The 22,984-nt window shown below is 42.0% G+C and overlaps 1 protein-coding gene across 6 annotated transcripts in view; it reads left to right on the top strand.

Annotated features, from left to right (window-relative positions):
- Positions 1–22,984, top strand: part of Ncoa2 (nuclear receptor coactivator 2) — a 220,002-nt gene that overhangs the window by 143,956 nt on the left and 53,062 nt on the right. The window lies entirely within an intron of this gene.

Below are 22,984 nucleotides of genomic sequence, written 5' to 3'. Positions count from 1 at the left end.
ACAGCCATACGCTTTCATCAGTTGTAATCAGGGATAGCTACAGTACAAATATTTACCAAAAATCAATGGAAACATTCTCTGAGAGTCAAATGGTTACATGATATTTACAATAATGAGAGTTGTATATGTTATTCTCATTTGTCAATTATGCACTTATATACCTTTATTGCCACTGAGAGGGAAATGCAGGTAAATCAAAGTGGAGGAAGTGACCTAACTGTAGCATTTACAGGCAATATGCAGAACCGTTAAACTTACACTTTTCTTCTTGTCTGCTGTTACTTAAAGCCAGCGCAATCAGTGTCACAGCTGTCACCAAACAACAGGAACAAAACTGCTGACAAATCCCTTTCAGCAGTGGGGTTGTCTGTAAGTCAGGCTTGGTGTGAAGGCTTCGCCTCATGGCTTATAGTCCATGTGATGAAACCTTAGAGTGATGGGCAAGTATCTGCTGGAAGGGCTGAGTCCGTGGACTTGACATGCAGTTGGCGTGCACCTGAAAGTACTAAGGGTACTGAGGTAGGTTTAGTGTTTGGGGGACCTGTCAAACATGACACTACAAAGGCCTTGGCTTTGAGACTCAGGAGACTGCAGTGACATGTACTCGAACTTCCATTGTAACAGAAATCCCTTTTATACTACATACAGATTAAGTCTCAATTGCTAAATTTTCATCCTGCCAACTCTTAAAAATACTGGTGATCTAAAGTGGTTAAAGTCAGCTAGATGCAAACCTGGGCTGACAGAGAATATTGTATAAATAGTCTAGCTTACTCCCCAAGTCTAGTTGGTTACATAGACCGAAATTGTCTATATAATATGCCCATTTAGAGAAAAAACTATTAAAATCCAGTGAATCTGTTATCTCTCTTTACTAGACCACATTCAGCTTTGTTAACAACTTGGGGGTCTTTATTTCAAAATCTATTATGAGGGCATAATAATGCCTGCTTCATAAAGCCCTTGCAAAGGGTAAGCTTAAAGGTTTACCTAGCCTTGGACACTTGGATGATTTCATTGGCAGTAATTTCATACTCCACCAATTTGTGTGACATCTATACTAGGTGGTGTCATCTGGTAAATACTTTCTTTCAAAGGCCTCCATATTGTTAAGGAAACAAGTCATTCTTATATCTTCTATATGTTACCATTTTAAGACAATACTCATCAGGTTTTTTGTCTTTTTTCCTTAAAAAGCTACAGAGAAACACTGTCTCAAAAAAACATATATATAAAATTGAAGACAACTTACAGTTTCTGAGAGTCAGTCCATGATCATGGTCAGCATGGCAGAGTGCCTGGCAGCAGTTCGGCTAACATGCATCGGCTGAAAGCTTCAACCCATACCTTCTAGTCATTCCCAATGGGCCAAAGCAAAAGCACAAGAGCATGTGTGCCCATAGAGGCCCATAGCCACATTTTAATGAAAACAAAATGCACTCGGTGGAGCCTCAGATGTCCCCATCATCTCTAACAGTCTAGACGTAGCTTTAAAATCTGAAGTCTGCCTGAGACCCAACCACTCACGTGTAAGCACCTGTAAAAACAAATATACTTTGAACGTACAGTGGAATATATGTCATCATATCAAAATCAAGGAAACTGGACATAACGAGGAAATACTGCAAAGTGAGACCCACAGCCATTGGGCAAGTCCAAGTTCACGTGCAGGTGCAACGAGCTCAGCTGTTTCGGGCAGTGCCATTCGCTGCTCCCTCGTTCATAGCCCTTCCTCTAGCTCTTCTTGACAGTCATCACAAGGCTCCTGTTTCTCCCATATCTGGTTATCTGGGGGTCACCTTCCCAGCTTCACAAAAAGGTCTACCCTGGCCTCCCTGCAGGGACTCCTTTGCCATATGCCTGGCCTCCAGGGTTTTCTGTAGTGCTATACGTGGTCTCATAACCCCTTTCTTGTACCTTTCTTGATTCTAAATCCAGAACCAGGTGGCCAGAGCCACCAGTTCCTGCTGCTTCTTGGCTGAAACCCAGTCCATTCACTAAATGGCAAGTCTTCAATTCTTTACTCCTTGTAGTATTATCTACATGGTATACATTTTATACTTCCCTTTCTCTTTTCTCTTGCCGTAGGAAGACCTAGAGAGTTGGCAGTTTTCACTCAACATACAAAAAATCTAGCCCATGATTATTTTTAAAGTTCAGAAACTATTGTGTTTCTTGTCTCCAAAAAACAGTTAAACATAATTCTTTCAGTAATTTAACCAGTGTCAACAGTTTGTCCCTGATATCGCAGATGCTAATGAACATGAAACTTTTTCCCTTGTGTTGTACATATTTTATGTTCATGCTTGCATGTGGATTCTTAAAGTCTTTAACATTAGTGAGCTATGTTTAAAACTCTTGTCCTCCTTTTTCTTAGGAACCCCCCCCCCATTATTTTATTGTCTTTCTTAAGTACATGGAAGGTTGGTTTAATAGCTTTTAAGTAAAAAAAATTTAAATCATTCAGTGCACTCTAATGGATTTTAATACTTTAGGACATGAGCTTTCTATGAAGACATCAGCTGACTCTAGGAGAAAGTAGACTCCCTTGTTTCCATGATTGCCTTCTACTAGTGTGAAAGGAAGTTAATTCTGATACCCCATTTGGGGTGGATAGATAGATAGATTGAGTGATTGACTGATTGATTTTTGTCCAGTTGTAACCACTCATTACATTAAATTTTATTTTGAAGGCATGCTACTGATTGAGGGAAAGTCAGTGATACAGAGGTACAGAGTTCTTTTCCATGGCGCTTTCAGTCATTTGGGAGGAAGAGCTATTAACAGTTAGCTGTAGGACCATCAGGTGGACATGATAGAGTTAGAGCAGTCTCCATGACAAGCCTGCACCTTGTGTCAGACAAGGATTTCAGTAAGCAGGAAAATGTGGGCTTGGAACAGGAACAAGCATTGTAAACAGTGCACAGAGAAACCTGAGCAAGGCACAGGGGCACACGATACCATGCAGTAAAGTGTACTGAGAGCAATATACTATTGAAAATAACGTGTGAGCTGGCCAGGGAGGGCAAGGCTGGGCTTTTGTCTTCAGCAGAAGTGGCTTGAGGTTGCGTCCCATGCTTTCTAGAATCTATATAGGGTCTACTAAGAATAGGCAATGATTAGGGTTTATTGAAAGCTTGGAGGTATAGGAATACATAACTAACAAAACATAAAATGTATTATTTACCTATAATAAATAATGAATGCTGTTTTATTAAAACAAATTTTCAAGCTGTACATGGTAGCTCGTCCCCAAAATCGAGGCTACTTAGAAAGCTCGGTTCTGACCTACTAAAGCTTTATGGTGAGGGCACACATATTTCCTGTTTATCCCAATGCTGTGCCTATCAAAGAGCTGAATCAGAATGGCATTCATTCCTACTGCCTCTGTTGCCTGAGCTGAGAGTAGTGGCATCACCTTTGTGCCGCAGGGAGGGGTCTTATGCCTAAGAGAAGAGTTCTGAACCCAAGGGAAAAAATCGTGTGCCCTAGGGAGGGGGTCATTCCCTAATTCTCCTTCCCACCCAGTGATCCAGAGTGATCATTCTTCTATGACCCCACTGACTGTCCATGTAGCTGATGAGTCCAGCACAAGTATCTCTGCCCTCCATCTCTAGCCAGCCCCTTACAGCCCCCAGGCCTGAGGACAGACGGAGCTGGTCTTTCTGCCTGGAAGGCTTCCCTCTCCTTCGCTGGTGCTTAGTCGGTAGGCTGTTAGAGCGCAGTGACTGAACAGAGGGTGACCAGCATTGCTGCTGGCAGGGGGATCATGCCTTTATGTTGTCCTCCTCACCTGGACTGCCTGTTTTCTGCTTCTGTGTACTGTTCCTTTTCAGCTTTTCATAAAGCATCTGTTAATTACCTAAACAAAATAAGATCACCTACTTTGCTACCTCATGCCATTTCTGTTTGGGCTAGGCTTATTCTAATTTTGTGTTCCCCTCTTTCTTCCAGTTGGTTGACCTAATTTCTTGGTAGCATCTCTTATAGTACTAAGCATAAGGTTTGTTATGGTTTATGTAAAAAAAAGTATTTGTCAAATTATTCTGATGCCTAGCCTTGGGTGATGATTCATATTGGCTGTAAATTTCAGGATTCAAGTACCTTCGTTCTTGTACAAGGATTACCAATTTCAGCCTTTCATGAAAAATATTAATATCTTAGGTTTCTTCTTAGAAGCAAATTAGTTTTTAAAAACAATATGAGACAAATTGCTAACTTCCTTAGACTCTTGACAAGTTTGGCCATGGAACCCTCATTACTAGCCAGTTTATCAACTAGAGTATATTTTGAAATGCTAAGAAAGGAACTGTTTCATAATTATGATTTTTAATTTATTTGAATTATTTGTTTAAACATTTCATATTAGTCTAGAATATATAACAGAAAGAACATTCATACTTAACATTAGTGCTCTGTAGATATTAATATTAATAGCTACTATTTTTCCAGGACTGTTTATATCTTAATAACTAAGTTTATATGAAAGCTGAGCATAATCAAGAAGGTCCCAAGTTGGATGCCAACTTAGGCTACATACCTAGCCCTGTCTGATTAAAAAACAGTAAATAAATTTATAATTAATTTTGTTTGCTGTTTGTTAGTTTGGGACAGTATGACTATGTGGCCCTGCCTGGTCTAGAACTGTGTAGACCAGGCTGGCCTGAATTCATGGTAATCCACCTACCTCTGTCTCCAGAGTCCTGGGAATAGAAGGGTGTGCCACCATGCCAGAGTTTCTTCTTGAAGCTTTTTTGTGTGTAGACTGCCAGGAGGGCTAACTCTAGCTTAGTTCCTAGAAAATGCGAGTCACATACCATGTTCTTGCGATGGGTGTAAAGTCCACTGAAAATTTACCTTTGGTGGTTTTTCCAACTCCAGATTTTCCTCTAGAGTTGTTATTATCAGTACTTCAGATCTTGATTCATTTTGGTTACAGGATTTCTGGTGTCATGGGGGGGGGGGGGTTGAATGTATTACAAGAATTGTACTTCTATTGATACTTATTGATTAGAGACTCTAGATAGCAATAAACTTCACCTGAAATTTTATCTTAATTTTCACTTTTTATTATAATAAGTATATAATAACAAGGATCATTTTTAAGTATATAGTTCAGTGGCAGTAAGTAAATTCACATTGTTGTAAGATCGTTAGCGTGGAATAATAATTACCTGACTTTCTGTGACAGACTTACTTCATTTAACATGATGTTCTTGAGTTTTGGCATGCTATAACAGTTGTTACCCTCAGTGCTGCCTCCTAAGTTATAGCGAGTCAAATTACTGGTTCATAGTGTTCATAGAAGATCCTTTTGTGAAAGTCTCTTTTTGCTGAGTGACTAGAGGGACGGAGCCACCTCTATCATAGGCTAGAGTCTAATAAGAGCAAAAACTGCCCATGAGAGAATAAATGTCACTGCAAAGTTGCGTGCACAGGCAAGTGTGTGTGTGTGTGTGTGTGTGTGTGTGTGTGTGTGTGTTTGTGTTTGTTCAGGCTCAAGCCTATAGCTGCACAGCTTGAGTGCTACTGTGTGATAAAATACATTTTGGTCTGTAATAGAGTCCAAGCCGAAAAGAAAGCTCCACCGTGTAGCTGCCTTCTCCCATAGCTCATGGTGTATTAATTCCTATGTCCTTTCCCTGCTGTCTTTCATGCACATAGGAGATATGCAGAGAAAAGATATAGGACATAAAATATAATGTGTATTATAAGCAAGAGATACTTTCATGATATTAAAAAAAAGAACTTGCCATCTCTGTGCCAGTAATGGCGCTTAAGCAGCCGGGCCACCGATCACTGGAGCCTCCGTCAGTGCAGGGTTGCAGGCTGTTCTAGAAACGGAAGCCGAATTTCAATCAGGAAACACGTAAGCATTTCAGATAGCTATCTACAGAGACCTCGGGAGACATGTTCAAGTTGTCAAAGCTTTAGAGATTGATACACTGCTGTTTCTTTTCTCAGCCTGTGTAAATAACCAACTTTTATACTTGTTCTAATGAGAGCCCCTTTTTCTAATTATATCAGTTGTGTAGCCTATGAAATGTAGATTCATCTTTATACTATATGGAAATTCTGTAACTACCTGTCTGTAATTTACCTTCATCAAAAGGCAAAGGTCAGCTGCCACCATGGAGGTGGGGGGCCATCCGGGTGGCTTACTTTGTCCTATGCATGGCTGTGTGCACGGCTTGTCTCCTCTCAGCTGTGCAATGCCCCTGCAGAGGAAGTCTGCTTATTCTCTCAGTCTCACGGGAGACAGACTCGGGCAGGGCTGCACTTGTCTAAAGTAGCCACACAGAGAAGAGGGCTCAGATCTAGATCTCTACCCAGTTCCCACGCCCGTGTCTCCAGTGAAGGGTAGTGAGCCTGTCATCCAACCCTGTTCTTGTGGTTTTGTCAGCCATTTAGGGGAAGTCATTCTGAGTGAATTGGTAAGTATGGAATCAGCTGTGGCTTAGGGTGCTCCAATTACTTAGAATATTTATTAGAGAGCTCTGTTTTAAAGGATGGTATACATGTTCAAGGCAGGTCAAGTTTTCAAATAACACCCAAGAACAAACACACACACACACGATTAAAAAAAGTCCCAAGGAAGTGGAATGTTGTGTATCAGGGGAGGGGAACGTACTGATACTTGATCAAAAAAAAGTTGCAACCCAAGCTTAGTTTTAGAGTATTAGCTTTGTTCCCTTAGTTAAAGGAAGGGCTTGTCTGTGTTTGGCTGAAGCTCTGTTGTCTCTTCATTTTATATGTCCATCTTATTTGTGCAGACTCAAAGCAGGTCTAGCCTTGATAAGAAGGCATATGCTCCCATTTCAAGAAGTATATTGGGGACAGTGCAGATTTTGCTGACAAAGCACTGTGATCACCCCAGTACTCATTGCCTTATTGCCCAAAAGTACAGACCTTCTTATGAGTCCAGGATTGGGTCACTGTCTATCAGACCATAGTGTACAGTGACTTTTAAAGTGCCACCTAGAAAATGGCGTGCTAAGATTTCGGGTATTTATACTTAGATTTTCAGTATATGTCACAGCATGAAATGGTGCCTGCATTCTGTGCCTGTGTTTCTCCTTTTTGTCACATTGTTGACAAGAAAGCCACTACTTACCATAGTTACACAATGGAGAAGTGGCTCGGGCAGCCTGCTTTCAGGACTGCTGCTCGGAGCATCTTGGACAGGTTTAGTGTTCTGCTGAACCTGTTCATTGCACATCTGGGCGTTTTGTCTTGTGTAGATAAAGAAAAATGAAATATATAATGCCTGTCGGCATGGCACCCTCCCCATACTCCCTATTTATGGTCAGTGATTTCTGAGTATGTTTCCTCTCCTTCCCTGGGCCTAAAGAGCTTTTCAGTATAGTAATGATTCCTTGTATATGCCTGTCTACACAGACAGATGTGCGCATGTCACTAAATGAAAGATACCAAATGTTATACTTAGCTTATTACATCTGATGGGGGCTAGACCTTTCATAATTGATAATCATCCTAAACCACTCTGTATTAAGCTTTCCTTTGATAGACCGTCTTCAAAGCACTTCAATTTGAAGATGTTCTATGTCACATCAGGGAAGAAAAATAGAGGGACATTTTGTTTGAAATAGTATCAGGGAGCTTAAATTATCAGAGGTCAAAAGAAATGAAGTATTTTTGTTTCTTAGATTGTATAATGTCTGATTGAATTTGTGAGTCCATTTTTTTTTTCCCTCTCTTGTACTTTCTTAACTAGCAAACAGTCTTCAGCCTGAGAACTGTTCTTTCCTAAGATTTACTTCTAAGCTAATAGTTTGAAAGAGGAGGTGCTTTCCATCAAAACAGTGTTTGTTTTGTTTTTGGGGAGTGTGTGTGTGTTTGGATTCCTGGGCCTGTTTCCTAAAGGCCATTATCACCAATAAGGCTTCTACCTTGAGCATCCTTCATTATATGAGGAGTAAGTATCTACAGATACAAGCAAAATGCACGCTATTTCAGAGGCAGTTCTAAGTTTACTACAACCTCTGTTATTTTAAATCCAGGTGTGATCCTGTGAGCTTCTACTTCTATTGGTGTTTGAAAGAACCCTTGTATTCTCAAAAGTGGATCCATTTCCTGATGTTTATTAGTCATGGACATGAAAAAGGCTAATCCATCAACACATATATGTAATTCCTAGGAAGAAGTATTCTGACTTTCCTGAGACCTGAAAAAAATGGCTGTTTCCTCCTTTCTTGCTGTTGTGGTTACCGTTCCATCTAGGCTTCCACTAGCCACACAGCACTAGTTGAGACTTTTAGGAAAGGAGCTCTCTTCAGAATGTAAGGTCCAGACATGGGTTGTGATTTACCTGGAGACCAGTGGCGTCATGGATATAGTCTTGACAACAGCAGGTCTGCACATCTGAACTTATGACATTGCTTCAGTATATGCCAGCCGTTTCCCTTCTGCTGTCTTCTTCTAATTATTCTTTTACTTCTGAGAAATTTTTTATCCTTTAGCCCACCACAAGAACCAAATTCCGGTTTTGATGGTCCCTTGTCCTCAAGCAAATGTTCAACTTTCTTGTAGTTGTCCAAGGATGGTTGCCCCTAGTGAAAAGGAAAGGAGAATTTAACATGTAAAATCAGAAGGAAAGCCAGACTTTGAGGAAGTCTTCAGGCCTTGCCGTGAGTTACTGTCCAGATGCTCTCTGAAATGTAAGTGGAGCTCAGTCTGGTCTTTGTCTACATGCAGTCCTTCGCCTTCAGAAGCTCCCAGTGTATGTCTCTTACTTCAACAGACGTGCCTGAGCCTTCCACCTGACTGTGACGTTCTCAGTGTCTCCCCTCTATCTTTCTACTTTCCATCTTCCTTGATCGATTGTTGTTTGGGTTGAGACAAGGTTCTAACCTTGACTGGGTTGGAATTCACTGCTGTAGCCCATACTGACCTTGAACCCACAACCCTGCTTGGGCCTCTCAGGTTGCTGGGACTACAGGCATGCCCCACCAAGTCCAGCTTTCCTTCCTTAGGTTCTGCTGAAGGAGAGCTCCAGAGAGTCTTATGTTGCATGGAGAATTATAAAGGGCAATCTGTTTTCAAAGGAAACCCACGCTGATTTCCAGGAGTTCCTTGCCAAAAGATATTCCTAGTGGGGGCTGGGGAGTGTGGAGAAAGCCTGCAGTCTGAGAGGTGTGGAGGAATCTGTTGTCTTTCCAACTGGTGTTTTTTCTTTTAGTATTGAAGTATATACATACACATTACCTGACTGTGATGGACGTTGCAGTTTGGGGTCCCTACTTTAGTGTTTTCAAAGGCTGCCAAGTTTATCTCTGATAATTGTCTATCCTCAGCCTGTAGGACATGACAGAGCTCTTTCCATGTATTTTAAGTATACCAATTATGAACAATTTCATTGTTTATTTTTCTCTTAAAATGATCTTTTGGGTGGAGGGGTGGGGATTGTATATAGATTCAGTGTGCAGACCATGTGCCTCCATGACCACACTGGTTCTTTCTAGTGAGGCTTTAGCCACATTACCAAAGTATTCCCTAAAAGATCTTTAGATCCCCTCCCTATAAACTAGTCAATCTGAGTGCCCTTGTCTCCCGGTGTCCTCGGATTTCCTTCCAAGAAGGAGATGGTAGTAATAGCCCCTCTCCCACACCCTCTGGACCAGCCCTCTCAGTGTTATCCATGGAATCCAAGAGCATCTCTCTTGAAGATCGGGATTTCAAGTGTGTTCCCAGCTTCTGTATTACACAGGATGGAAGTTCTAGGCACCTGTGGCTCCCCATTTTACTACTGATTTAATGGCTCAAGCTTTTCTGAGAAAGGAGGGGTCCTGTATCTCATTGGTTATGTTAGCCTTTATAGTTAAGTGAGCTGCATGTGTTTTTCTTTTTTAAATCTACAATTTATGAGTTTAACTTTGGAGATTTAAGAGACTTTATTAAATCTGTCTCTCACAAAATATTACAATTTTTTTCCATTAAAGAAAATCATGTTCAGTAAAGTATTGTCCCAGTATTTGCTGAAACAAATTTATATGTTCAATATTATTATTGATAACTAAAGAAAAGTTACTGTTTTACTAACTATGACTTTAAATTTATTCATAGAGAAACTATAGAAATGTTACAATAATAGCAATATCTCAGAATCTAATAAAATGTGCTCTTATCACAGGGGTATGTTATACTCTTTCCTCTCGAAGAAACGTGTGTCTATATATAGCAGAATTAATAAACTGTCCATTCCATTTTTAAGCCTGAATAGTTTCAGATTTTGCTATAAGTTTTATCACAACACTTTGGGAGTTTCTTTTTATTTGTAATTTGTGAATAGCTCCTTTAGAGCCGTATTTTTCTAAGGCTGTAATCATACATGCAGGATAAAACTGCTTGGCACCTGTTTTCTGTAGAGCTCAGTGTCCACATGAAGTATTTCCTAACGCCTAGCAACGCCCCTGGGAAGCAGGGGCATTTCGCAAGTGATTAGGGGTTGCTTTGCTGAGTCAGCAGCACCTTACAACATTATGGTAAGCTCAAAAAAGATTGAGGTCATGTGCTGACTTGCTCTTGGGGAAACCCTGTGTGCAACCAGATGTTTTCCTTGGCAATTGAAAGCTGACAACGGCCACTGTTCTCTTTTCTCAAAAGCATGCTGCTCACTAATGTGATTTAAAAAGACAACAACAGCGCATCTTGAGGAAGCATATCTGTGACAGTGTGTGGTTTTGAGAGGCAGGTGAATTCAGGTGACAGGAGCCCAGCATCTCCTGCAGGGCCTCTGACAACTGGTCTTCCCACCCTGTCATATCTTCAGCCACGTTATCTGCCTTACCTGCAAGCTATCACCTGACAGGCAACATTTCCAAACACGTTTCTTCCCTGAAAACTGTCTACCTTTGCTGAGGCTACACAGGTTTCAAAATGTCATTGGTTTAGATTTTTTTTGAGTATAGATGATAGTTTTGTGTGCAGTCATCGAGAATTTGGAAGCTTAAGATTATTAAGATTCAAAGGAAGAATGCATTTGATGCAGATTATGTTTTTATTTCATTATTAAAATGGTGTACTTTGTTGGGGAATCATCCGTTATGGCAAACATATGTAAAACAAAATATCTTTTAGTTCATTTAAGCATATTAATTTACTAGGGACAGCTTCATCTATGGGAGCATATTTTCCTCCTCATGGCTACTGAACTGTGATGTGTTCCCTGACCTTTCACCTTCTGAGAGATTCTCTTATGGCTCACCCATGAGATAGCCAGGATAATATGGCCTATACACCTGCCACGGTGTGAACCCTGGAGACTGAACTGTCACACTTTAGGATAGTTGTTCTGAACAGTCCATAGATCATGGAACCATTGTAAAATCCCAGGAATTACAGGGTGCAGTATTTTTCCCTTGGACTTTTTGCTGGAAAATAGCATGCATATGAAAGGAAAAGATTTGGTTTTAGAAAGGTAGTGATGATTCCATTGAGGAAACTTTATAAAGGGCTCTTAATTTCATTTGGCCTCAGTGGGCAAACTGTGGCAATTTCCTTGCCTTTAATTTTGCTGGGCTCTGAAATACTCAGTTTCCAGCAGGGTCCTCTCTGCTTCTGCCACCTGGTTGAAGCATGGCAGTCTCCAAATCAAGCTGGCCACTTGTTTGCTCTGCGATTGCCTGCTGTGTACAATAGTTGTGGGCATTTTCTTGATGATTTGGTCAGTGCACCTTCTGTGTCAATTACAGTTAGAAAGTTTGTGCCATAAGGAATTAAAAGAGTCACCTCAAACATTGATTCAGTACACCCTTTTGTCTCGTGTGGGAGGTATGTATATTGACAGAAGACCCATGTGGACATGATTTCCGTGCCGTTTCCACCTTTCCTCTCCACACTGTTTTACCTCTGCCCTTACTCACTGTAGTGATGTTCTCTCCAACCACAGTTTGCTTACCAAAAATCAATGCATACAGAGTAGGTTTTCTTTGTTGTGTGAAAAAACAAAGTAGATAGGGCTGGAGAGATGGCTCATCAGGTAAAGGTGCTTCCCACCAAGCCAGATTCAGTCACAATTCACCAAAACCACATGGTGGAAGGAGAGAACCAACTCGCACAAACTGCCCCTGACCTCCACACTGTACACACATACACAAATTAAAACATATAAAACAAATTAAATAACATTTTTAATTTTAAAAAGACAAAGTAGAACAGCTTTTCACTATTCAGCCCCCAGGGTTATACAATTTTCATCCCTCCTTTCTTTCAGAAGAAAGCGTTTTCTAAGCTGTGTTTCTCTGTAATGGGGTGTAAATTCTTTTTTTACATCATTTGTGTATACTTGTCTGTCAAGTGTTCAGTAGCCTCCTCATGCATGCTTCCTAACAGATTGCTGTTTCTTAACCTTAGCTAGCTGGGCTATGGTGGCACATGGCTTTAATTGCAGCAGGCAGAGACAGGTGATGTGAGTTGGAGGCCAAGCTAATCTGAATAATGAGTTCCAGGCCAGCAAGAGCTTCATAGCGAGACCCTGTCTAAATGACAGCAACCCACCCCTGCCCCGCAAAAAAATCCTTTTGTGAATCAACAAGAAAGTAAACATAGAAAGGATGGGGAAGGCAACCTGGGATTCACTGCAGGGTCACCGGGCTGTGAGAGCTGCCTGCAGGCACTGTTCTCACATCTCTGTTAGGTGCTGTTCCTCTAGGCTCTTAGTTTATGTCTTGGTTACCACCTTGCTGAGGTAAACCAGACAGTACCGGATTTCTGGCTACTAAATATATTCGACTGTGGAAGACTTATGTGCTTTCAGGGTGTAAGAGTTTCTGGAAGACTATTTGTGGCGATTTGAATCTGTAATCTCTGCATTCACGCAGAGTTACCCTGAGCTACAATGGGTACGATCTTTCTAGAAGAAACCCCCTCCCCACTGTGTGACCTGTGACCCTGCTGGAAATAGATTCTATGAACTGTGGTCCTCTGAGCTCCTTTCTGGGGAGCTTTGCTATGGGGAATGGGATGGCTTAGCTCTTTCCTTCAGTGTGTTGCTTTCTCTCCTCAGATGGTATGATTCGACATAATTTGATGGTTTAGGTCTTTAAATTGGATGATTCTGTGCTTAATGGTTAGCTTTTTGCATTAGGGGCTTTAAATTTGGAACACCTGCTTTTTGAACCACTCAGTAGTGAGTTCTTCCTGTGTTTGCACCAAGGCTGGGGTGAGCCAACTGGGGATAGACAGCAGAAGAAAGGGGAGGGTCAGCCTTCTGCATTGTTAGTAGGGCCCAAGGAGGGAAGCAGAACTACTACTTAGTCAGGAACCCAGGGTGATGCCATAGAGAGAAACTAGAGGGCAGATGCCCTGAGGGAGAAGACCCTGAGAGAAAAGCAGGCTGCTCTGTGGAAAGCTGACCCAAAACTGAGTCAAGAGCCTGAAGCAGTGAGGCTACTTGAGAGCATAGCCCTAAAGGACAAGTGAAGGTCAGTGCCAAGGTGGTTCTCAGTGTTCGGGGACAGTGACTTCAGTTGGGTAGTATGAGGTCAAACAAGGGATGCTTCCTGGAAGAGCTGACACTGGGCTAGGTAGCAGAAATGGAGTACCCAGCCTTCCTTTCTTGCCTCCCTCCTTCCCTGCATCCCTGTATCCTTATCCTTGCTTTTACTGGCTGTCTCCATGGGACCCAACTTCACTGCTGTCTTTGAATATACCCCCTGAGTTGAGCAACCTCTCCAGGAATTACAGCCCTTCCTGTGGCTAAGTAAACCTGCTAGAGGTTCTGAACCTTCCAGTGCTGTGACCCCCACCATAAAATTATATCTGTTGCTCCTTTCTAACTGTAATTTTGCTACTGTTATGAATCATGATGTAAATATCTGTTTTCCTGTGGTCGTAGGAGATTCCCAAATGGGGCATGACCCACAGGTTGAGAATCGCTGTACTTGATAGTTCTCGGACATGACTCCCAACTTTGGGAAGGACAAGAAACTGGCAATGCTGGTTTTTACACTAAAGTTCCTGCAAAAATAACACTATTATTTTAAGAAGGTTTTATTACCTCCTTCCCCCACCTGTTCTGGGGATTAAATGGGGATTAAATCTGGGGCTTCACGTGTTCGAAGCAGTTCTACTATTTAGCCCATCCCAAAGCCCAAGGTTTGTTTTTGTTTTTATTTGTTTGTTTGTTTGTTTGTTTATTTATTTTCAAGACGTGGTTTCTTTGTGTAACAGCCCTAGCTGTCCTGGAACTCACTCTGTAGAACAGGCTGGCCTCAAACTCACAGAATGAGTGCTGGAATTAAAGGCATGCACCACCACCACCACCCAACAAGGTTTATTTTCTCAAGAGTTGTGCCTGACTAGGAAAGTCTATGTTCTAATAAGAAGCTCGTGATAACCTAAATCACTTTGTATATGTGGCTTCTAAGATGAGAATCTGGTTAAATATAATCAGTTTGTTGGGATCTTACCCTCTGAGCTTAGCTGTAGGCGACTTCTGGAATCTTCTCTTCCTTAGGAGTGCTCTTCCCAGTAGGAGTGCTCTTCCCAGTAGCCCCACAGGAGTTTGCCTTTCATTCTCTACTTTGTATGATTCCAAAACTCGGTCTTCACATACACATGCTAGAATACAGCCCAGCTCTGCCAAGCACACTCCCATGGGGTCTGTGGATCCTGACTAACCTGAATTCACCTCAGGCCCTGCTGTGAACCATTCAGTGTTGTCATGGTGTTGTTGAGCGCCTACTATGTGCCAGGCAGTGCAGACCTGATTTCCTCAGAGCCCGGGATGAGTGGAGCCCTGGGGCAGAGCAGCTCCCGTGATAGCAAAAACAAGAGGGGGCTCAAAGTTCTTGAAATGAAGCCTTCTGCAGCAGGGGGTGGGGGTGGGGGACTTTGGGGGGTCCTCAGAAGGTGGCGGGGCGGGCCTGCTAGTGAAGCAGTGTGGAAACAGTGTACCAGTCTTGGTAGACAAACATTCCTAGTGATGGGGTTTTCCATGGTGATGATCAGGACAATAATTTGAACAAAATGTTTGTATGACCTTTTCAAGGTTTTAGAAATAAATAACTTTTTCAAGATTTTAAAAATAACTTTAGCCCAGCAATGATGGCACACACCTTTAATCCCAGCATTTGGGAAGCAGAAGCAGGTGGATCTCTGTGAGTTCGAGGCCAGCCAGCCTGGTCTAGAAGAGCTAGTTCCAGGACAGGCTCCAAAGCTACAGAAATACCCTGTCTTGAAAAAAACAAAATAAAACAAAAAAATAATAACTTTTTATATCATTTCTATTTTATTCAGTCTAATGCTCTTCCAACAGAGCTATTGTGACCATGCTACTTTCCAAAGTTTAACCCATTTATGAGGAACATTTGAATATTTCTATACCAAAATTTTGTGGACCTTGCTTTTGAGTTAGCATGTGTAGTTTAATATTTTTCCCTTAGGTGTGGGTGTTTTGCCTGTGTTTATCTGCTGTTGTTCACGCAGTTCCCTCAGAGGCTAGAAAAGGCTCCAATCTCCTGCAAGTAGAGTTACTGTATAGACTCTGGGCACTGGACCTGGGTCCTCTGGAAAAGTAACCAGTAGCACGTGTATTTTAAAGAAATTAAACATTTTTTTTAAATATTTATTTATTATGTATACAATACTCTGTCTGTGTGTATGCCTGTAGGCCAGAAGAGGGCACCAGACCTCATTACAGATGGTTGTGAGCCACCATGTGGTTGCTGGGAATTGAACTCAGGACCTTTGGAAGAGCAGGCAATGCTCTTAACCTCTGAGCCATCTCTCCAGCCCGAAATTAAACATTTTTTAAAATATTTATTTATTATATACACAGTGTTCAGCCTCCATGCCTGCAGGCCAGAAGAGGGCGCCAGGTCTCATTACAGATGGTTGTGAGCCACCATGTGGGTTGCTGGGAATTGAACTCGGGACCTTTGGAAGAGCAGTCAGTGCTCTTAACCACTGAGCCATCTCTCCAGCCCCGAAATTAAACATTTTTAAAGAAAGAAGTTTGCATTTTCAATTTGGTCTGTTGAGAGGCTGCCTATTGTCTCTGTCCCTTCATCCAGTGTCATCCTGTCCTTTCACCCTTTTAACCGAAAACCCCTTCCATTTCTTGTTCAGATAGCTCATAAAACCTTCACTAATTACATTTGTATTTATTTTGAGTGCGCACATGCCAGGCACACATGTGGACGTCAGCGGACAGCTAGCTGTAGGAGTCTGTTCTTTGGCCATGTGGGTCCTAGTGCTCAGACTCAGGTCATTAGGCTTGGTGCTGATGGTGCTGAGCCATCTCCCTAGTCCCAAATGGAATTGAAATAAGAGGTTTCCATAGGTATTTAGCCTTTGCTTCTTAAACTCCCGCTGCGAAGATGAAGGCACAGACTCACTCCTGTGATCTCAGCAAACAAGTGGTTGATAGAGACGGAGATGCAGACAATCACAGATCCAGGAGTGGATGACGCCATGACAAACCTGATGCATGTTTGTTGTTTCTTGGTTGTTCCCATATAGAACTTCTAGGGCAATGTGTATGGGCTTTCAGTACCAGTGTGATTTATTGCCCACCTGATTTGTTTTCGTTTGTTTCCGTTTTCGCTTGTGATCATCTTTAAGCTCCTTCAGGGCCTGACCAGTGCCACACAGGAATGTAAATTATCTAAAAGAGACTCAGTGACTCCCAGTGAACGATGACCCAGTGTCCATTTACCTGTCCGTGCAGGTGGTATGTGAGGTGCTGTTATAGGAGGGGAAGGAGCTGTTGGGAAAACAGGCAGGGTCTAGCCAGTTTTGCCCTGAGTCCTCCTTAGTAACCCCCTCTCTTGATAAGTGTACTATTCTGCCTTAAGGGGATTGGGCTGGCTAGTTTGATGATAACTTGACACAATATTCAGTCATCAGAGAGGAGGGACCCTTAATTGAGAAAATGTCTTCATAAGATTGGGCTGTAGGCAAGCCTGTTGGGCGTTTCTCCTTTAGTGATTGATAGAGGAGTGCCCGACCCATTCCTGCCCTGCTTGAGTTCCTTTCCTGGCTTCTTTCAGTGATGAACTACAATGTGGAAGTTTAAGCCAGATAAACCCTTTCCTCCCCAACTTGCTTCTTGGTCTTGGTGTTTTTCACCGCAATAAAAACCCTAACAAAGACAGAAGTGAAACCAAGTCCCCTCTCTCTCTCTCAAGATGGGTGTCAGGGAATATAATACGGTGGAGTGGAAATAGCCTTGAAATTGATTGAGTTTTCTGGGTTTGTGGGAAGGGAAATTGTGATACGCTAAATAGAAGCTCAATGTTGAAAGTGAGGGAGGCAACTTGGGGCTTGGGTTCATCCCACTACTAAAGAAAGTGCAGCTGCGAGTTTTTTAATATGCACGGCAGGAGATTTCAGCAGCGCAATGATATATAGTGCATTAATGTTGAAAAGATAAACACATTTGGAGAGCACAGGAAGGGCCTTGTGTTTTTATGTTAGCAGAATGCTTCCTAATGAATAAGAATGTGCTGCTGGCTTCACAGCCATATGGCAGCTTTTCTAATTTTAGTTGGATGCAGATGCATAATTCTCTCACGTTACCTTCTAGAGCCTTTGAGATGCTGCTGAACTTTTCTCGTAATATTTAATCTATAGTGCTGGGCCAGACACCGCCTGTCACTGTTTCCATGGGTCTGCATGGGTTGCACTGCTGCCTGATTTGGAGTCACTGAAGCCAGCTGGGTCCTAAGTGGAGCACAAGGCGGAAACTGTGCATGTTCCCAATAGAATCTTAGGGTTGCTATGGAGGTGATGAGACGCCCGTTTGACATCAGTCCACCGAACAATTGATAGGTTTCTGAGTGAGTGCCTTTACTCATTTTAAAGCATTGGAATTAATTATTAAACCTGTACAATGTGTCTGGTTCGTTTTAGCCAAAGATTCTGGTGCTCTAAATAACTTGGATTCAGTAGAAGCAGTTACCTTCATGCTTGAACTAACGTGAGAGTCACTGAAACTTTTAATTGGCTTTCACGTCAAGGGAGGATCTGCACCGAAATGTTTCTGTTTGTTTAATGCCTGTGGATTATCCTTCAGGAGACAACATTTTCACAGAGTGGGTACTGTCTTTTTACAGCTAATGTTTGCAAGCTTTCTCAAGTCTCTTTAGATTGCAGACAAAGGGTGAGCAGCAGCCTCTCCCAGGGTGGTGGACCTCCTTGTCCCTGTAATGGTACCTAGGCTTGTAAGCAATCCCTAATGGCTGCCACTGTTCTGCCAGAGTTAGAACTGTCCTGTGGCTACATCCAAGCCGTTGCTGCCCTCCCTGTGAAGGGAAGGGCCCTCTGTTCTGGCAGTGTTTTGTGGAAAGACTGAGCTTTTATGTTCCCATTGCACTTGGCTAATAAACAAATACACAAGACTAATGTATAAGCACAAGTATGCTACCATAGACCAATAAATAGACCTTAGAGGAATGTGTAAAGGCCTCTAACAAAGCAAGACCACTTCATAATTCCCAAATAGCTCATATAATTTCTCTAAAAATAAATTATATTTTGGCTAGGCTGTATTTCTGATTTATTGCTGTTCTCACCAGGAAACGGGAATTTTACTTTCAAATTTATGCCTATACATGGCAGTGATATAAAGAGCTGTTTAATCCAGCCACTTCAAAGACAAGTTTTTTTCTGTATTGTTAAGTCAGTTTTATTTCTAGAGATCAAATGCCCCACCTTTTCTTTTGTTCTCAGAGAAAGTATGAATAATAATTACTTATGAAAAAATATGGAATTTAATATTAATGATTTTCCCCAGTTTGTGGTATGACTCATCTTAACACGGTCCCTGAAGAGATGGGATTTGTTCTTTGCTTTGAAACTGGAAATCTAATTAATTGGTATTGGATTTCTGGAGTGCAGGCAAATGGAGAAGGGAGCAGGCAGGATGTCTCCCAGCAGCCACCCAGGAGGACAAGGGTAGTCAAAAGGCACTGGGAGGGGCGGTGTGGAAGGGCTCTCCAGCCAGGGTTTGGCATTTGTAAAACAGAGCTGTTAAATGGCTGTTTTATGATTTTCAAAGATCTTTTGGAGAGCAGACAGGGAACAGGAGAAAATATGGCTCTCGTTGGTATTCTCTCAGGCTGCATTCTATCTAAAGAGAATGACTGTGACGGCTAAGGCACAGCGGGGAGACAGGAGAAACTCAAAGCACAGAGGGACTCTGCAATTTAAATGTTAGCCTCCCCCTCTCCAGTGTTAGGATGAGATTTCATAAGGTTGTGATCATGTGAAATCTGGAGCCAGCCTTCCACTGGTGCCTCTACCAAAGGATATTTTTATAACAATGTATTTTTATAGTTAATGGATTTAAAATATAGAAAACTAAATATAGTTCATGACCGCTGAGAAAACTGCCTAATTTAAAATTATTAAGCGGTATGCTTTAGTATAGTAATGCTGTACTTACAGAAGTATAAATATCTGGGGGTTGAAGCTTATTTTACATGGTACATACAAACAGCATGCTCATCGCTACACTGCCGAGATACAGCAGCCTTCCAGTTGACTGCAGTGTGTCTCAAAGGAGACTTCCTCCTCCTCCCTCCCCCAGCTTCCTCCCCCTTCCTCTTCCCCTCCCCCTCCTTTCTCTGCTGCTTCCTCCCTACCCCTTCTGTTCCTCTTATTTAATTTCAAGGCCAAACTGAACACTGAACAGAAGTACCCAAATACTATAAATCCAGGACAGGTTTGATTTTGATTCCAATCAGTGAAGCCATGTTTCTGGATGCTTTGTATCACTTCATAGTATTGATTACTTTCATTTTACAATTCAGAAGTGGCCCAAGCATAAATTCAGTTCAGAGCTGAAGAGCACATAGCACATTGTTTAGAGAATGAATGTGTTCCCATTCATTTTCAGTGTAGGACTTAAAGGCTGGCGTCTCCCTGGCTGGCTTCGTTTACCTGATGGTGAGCAATGAAAGTTCTCACCCCTCAGCATCACTCCCTTGCCATTTCTCTGTACACCTTCTGGGTCTTCTTTCACAGCCCCCTCTCGTCAGATGTTTTCATCACAACAGCGAGGAAGGCACCTGGCATTCATGGTAACATAAATTTGAGGGTTATTTTCTTTGACAGTAATTTTTGTGGCCTGGAGAGAAGGATTCACAGTGAAGAGCAGATACCTAGAGCTGCCAGTGATAGGTACAGAGATCCCATTTAATGAACTCACCCTGCCCCCAACATTAACTTTACTCAAACATCCCTCTCCACCTCCACAACATTATTATAACAATAACCTTCATCTCCCTAGCAATTAAATTAGGTCTAGCCCCCTTCCATTCATGATTACCAGAAGTCACACAAGGAATTAAACTCAAAGTAGGCCTAATTCTTCTCACATGGCAAAAAAATGCCCCCTTATCTATCCTATATTTCAATTCTATGAACTTAATCAATCCTAAAATACTGATCCTATCAGCTATTGTTTCAGTACTTATCGGGGCCTGAAACGGACTTAATCAAACACAAACACGAAAAATCATAGCCTATTCATCCATTGCCCACAAAGGTTGAATAATCTCCATCCTACCATATAACCCATCCCTCACAATCCTAGATCTCCTAATCTATACCATCATAACAGTCCCTATCTCCATAATCTTCCATGCTCACTCATTTACATCCATTACCTCTATATTACTCATATGAAACAAAATACCAATAGCTCTTCCTATAATCTCATTAATCTTATTATCAACAGTAGGGCTTCCCCCACTCACAGGATTCCTGCCAAAATGAGCTATCATCATAGAACTACTAAAAAATAACCTAATTCTAACCACAGTAATAGCAGTAACTGCCTTAATCAACCTATTCTTCTATAACTCTCTCCTTCCTCCTTCTCTTACCTAGAGCCTCAGATTGTACCACTAACCACGTGCCAAAACCTAGGTCCATTATTTAAAAGGAATGAACTGTGAGAGAAGTTGAGATGCATTGAAATTTCCTGTGTCTGGACAAATGATTCACTTTACAACCAATTCTCTAGAAACCCTAAACCATGTCCCTTAACCTGCATATCTCCTCTCTTTCCAGTCTTCTGCCTATACCCTGAAAGGTTAGGGAAGCAAAAGGAGAACAATTTCCTATTCCCAACAACCTTCTAGTTCACTTATTCTCACTGTTCTGGAAATTAGTACCAGGGAGCGTCTTGTTTGTCAGTTAGACATCAATGCTTAGTGACATTCTTGGCTTACAGTGCTGGCCATTGAGAATATAGATGTGGTCCTCTCCCTGATTTATTTGTCTTCCAATGGGGGGAAGCCTTCCAGTGGGACAGCGTCCTGTGGGGCAGTGTTCTGTTTTGTGGATTGAAGGAGGCAAGAACATGCAGACAACCTCTAGAAAGGTGTTTTCAACCTGTGGGTCACAACCCCTTTGGGGTCAATTGATCTTTCCTAGGGGTTGCCTAAGACCATCAGATAACACAGATACTTATTTTGCAACCCATAACAATAGCAAAATCACAGTCACAAAGTAGCAACAAAAATAAGTTTATGGTTGGGGTCACCACATCATGAGGGACTGTATTAAAGGGTCACAGGGTTTGGAAATTAAGAACCAATGCTCTAGTATATCAGACTCTCATGCAAGGAAGGCCTTCCAAGCTGAACCCATGTTCCCCTACAGTCTGTTAGACCCTCTTGGGAGGACATCTCTGGTAGGGGAATACACCCCACAGACAGTAAGGAGAAGAGGAAAGGCCACAGTGTGCTCATCCTCAGCAAGGGTCAACAGCACCTTGTTCTTCCACACTGAAGAGGCCACTAAGGAAGGACTCATACTGAGGGCCTTACACACACAGTACATACTTCGTGCATGAGTTTTGAGCTTTAGAATTTAGGGAGCGTGGGAGCTTACTGTCTGAAGCATACAGGGGCCTCCATAAGGTGGTGATGGGTATAGGAGTCTGCCCTCTCCTGGGGACTACAAGCAGCACAGCTTGGGCAGCACTACAGAGGAAAGGTCAGCCCTTCAGCAGAGTGTTCCCGGAGAAGTAGGGAAGGGGGTGTGGTGGCTCAGATCCTCACCCTGCAGTTGTGGAGAGAAATGAGGAGATACTGGCTTAACCAAAGTCCACCTCTGTGTGTGGTTATTTGGGGTTTACTTAGCAGGGAGAGAGAGTCTGATACAGTAAGTAACAGAAATGGGCCTTTGTAGAAGAATGAAATACACTGTGTGCTAGTAGGAGTTAACGTTTGTTAGCAGCCCTGGATTTTTGTTTTGTTTTGTTTAAAATCTTTTATTATACTTTTATTTTTTGTGTGTTCATGAGGAAGGATGGAGCTCAGAAGATAGACAACATTGTGGGAGTTGGTTCTCTCCTAGGCCTAACCAACCTGGTAGTTTCTTTTTAATCTTTTTTTTTTCTTTTCTTTTCTTTTCTTTTCTTTTTCCCCCCTCTTTGGAGACAGGGTTTCTCTGTGTAGCCTTGGCTGGCCTCTACCCCACTGACACCCGTCTGCCTCCGCCTCCTGAGTGCTGGGATTAAAGGCACGCATCACCAATGCCCAGCGTCAACTTGGTAGTTTCTAAAATGTGTTTTACATGTTGTTTCATTTGTCATTGATACAAGCCATGATATACAGGTGGCAGACACTGAAACTGAGGCCTTTGGGTGGCTTGCTCTGATTTAACAGTGGAGTAGATCTTGAACTACATTGTCACTGTCTATCTCTGCTGGCAAATACACATCACCTGGGATGACCTACATAATTCCTACTCATCTTTAGGTTCCATAAATTTGGCTTTAACAGATTTTCAAAATATTGTATAAAATTGCTTTTACAAAAAAAGTTACTATGGTCATGGAAAAGGAAGTTGATTGTGAATGCTAAATAGAGTTGCAGTTCATTGCTTTGGATTTTTTTCATTTAATTATCATGAAAACATGCAGTGTAAACAGGATGTAATTTATTCAGTTTACAAGTAATTGGCACATTGCTTTTGTGTTGTTTTCTAGCAGGTTGTGGCTATGTAT

Source organism: Microtus oregoni, unplaced genomic scaffold (assembly GCF_018167655.1).
Source record: "Microtus oregoni isolate MIOR12 unplaced genomic scaffold, Mior012 000017F_ref0000208, whole genome shotgun sequence".
Lineage (NCBI taxonomy): Eukaryota > Metazoa > Chordata > Mammalia > Rodentia > Cricetidae > Microtus > Microtus oregoni.
Note: the sequence above shows the minus strand (reverse complement) of the source record. Positions and strands in the feature narration are given on the sequence as shown.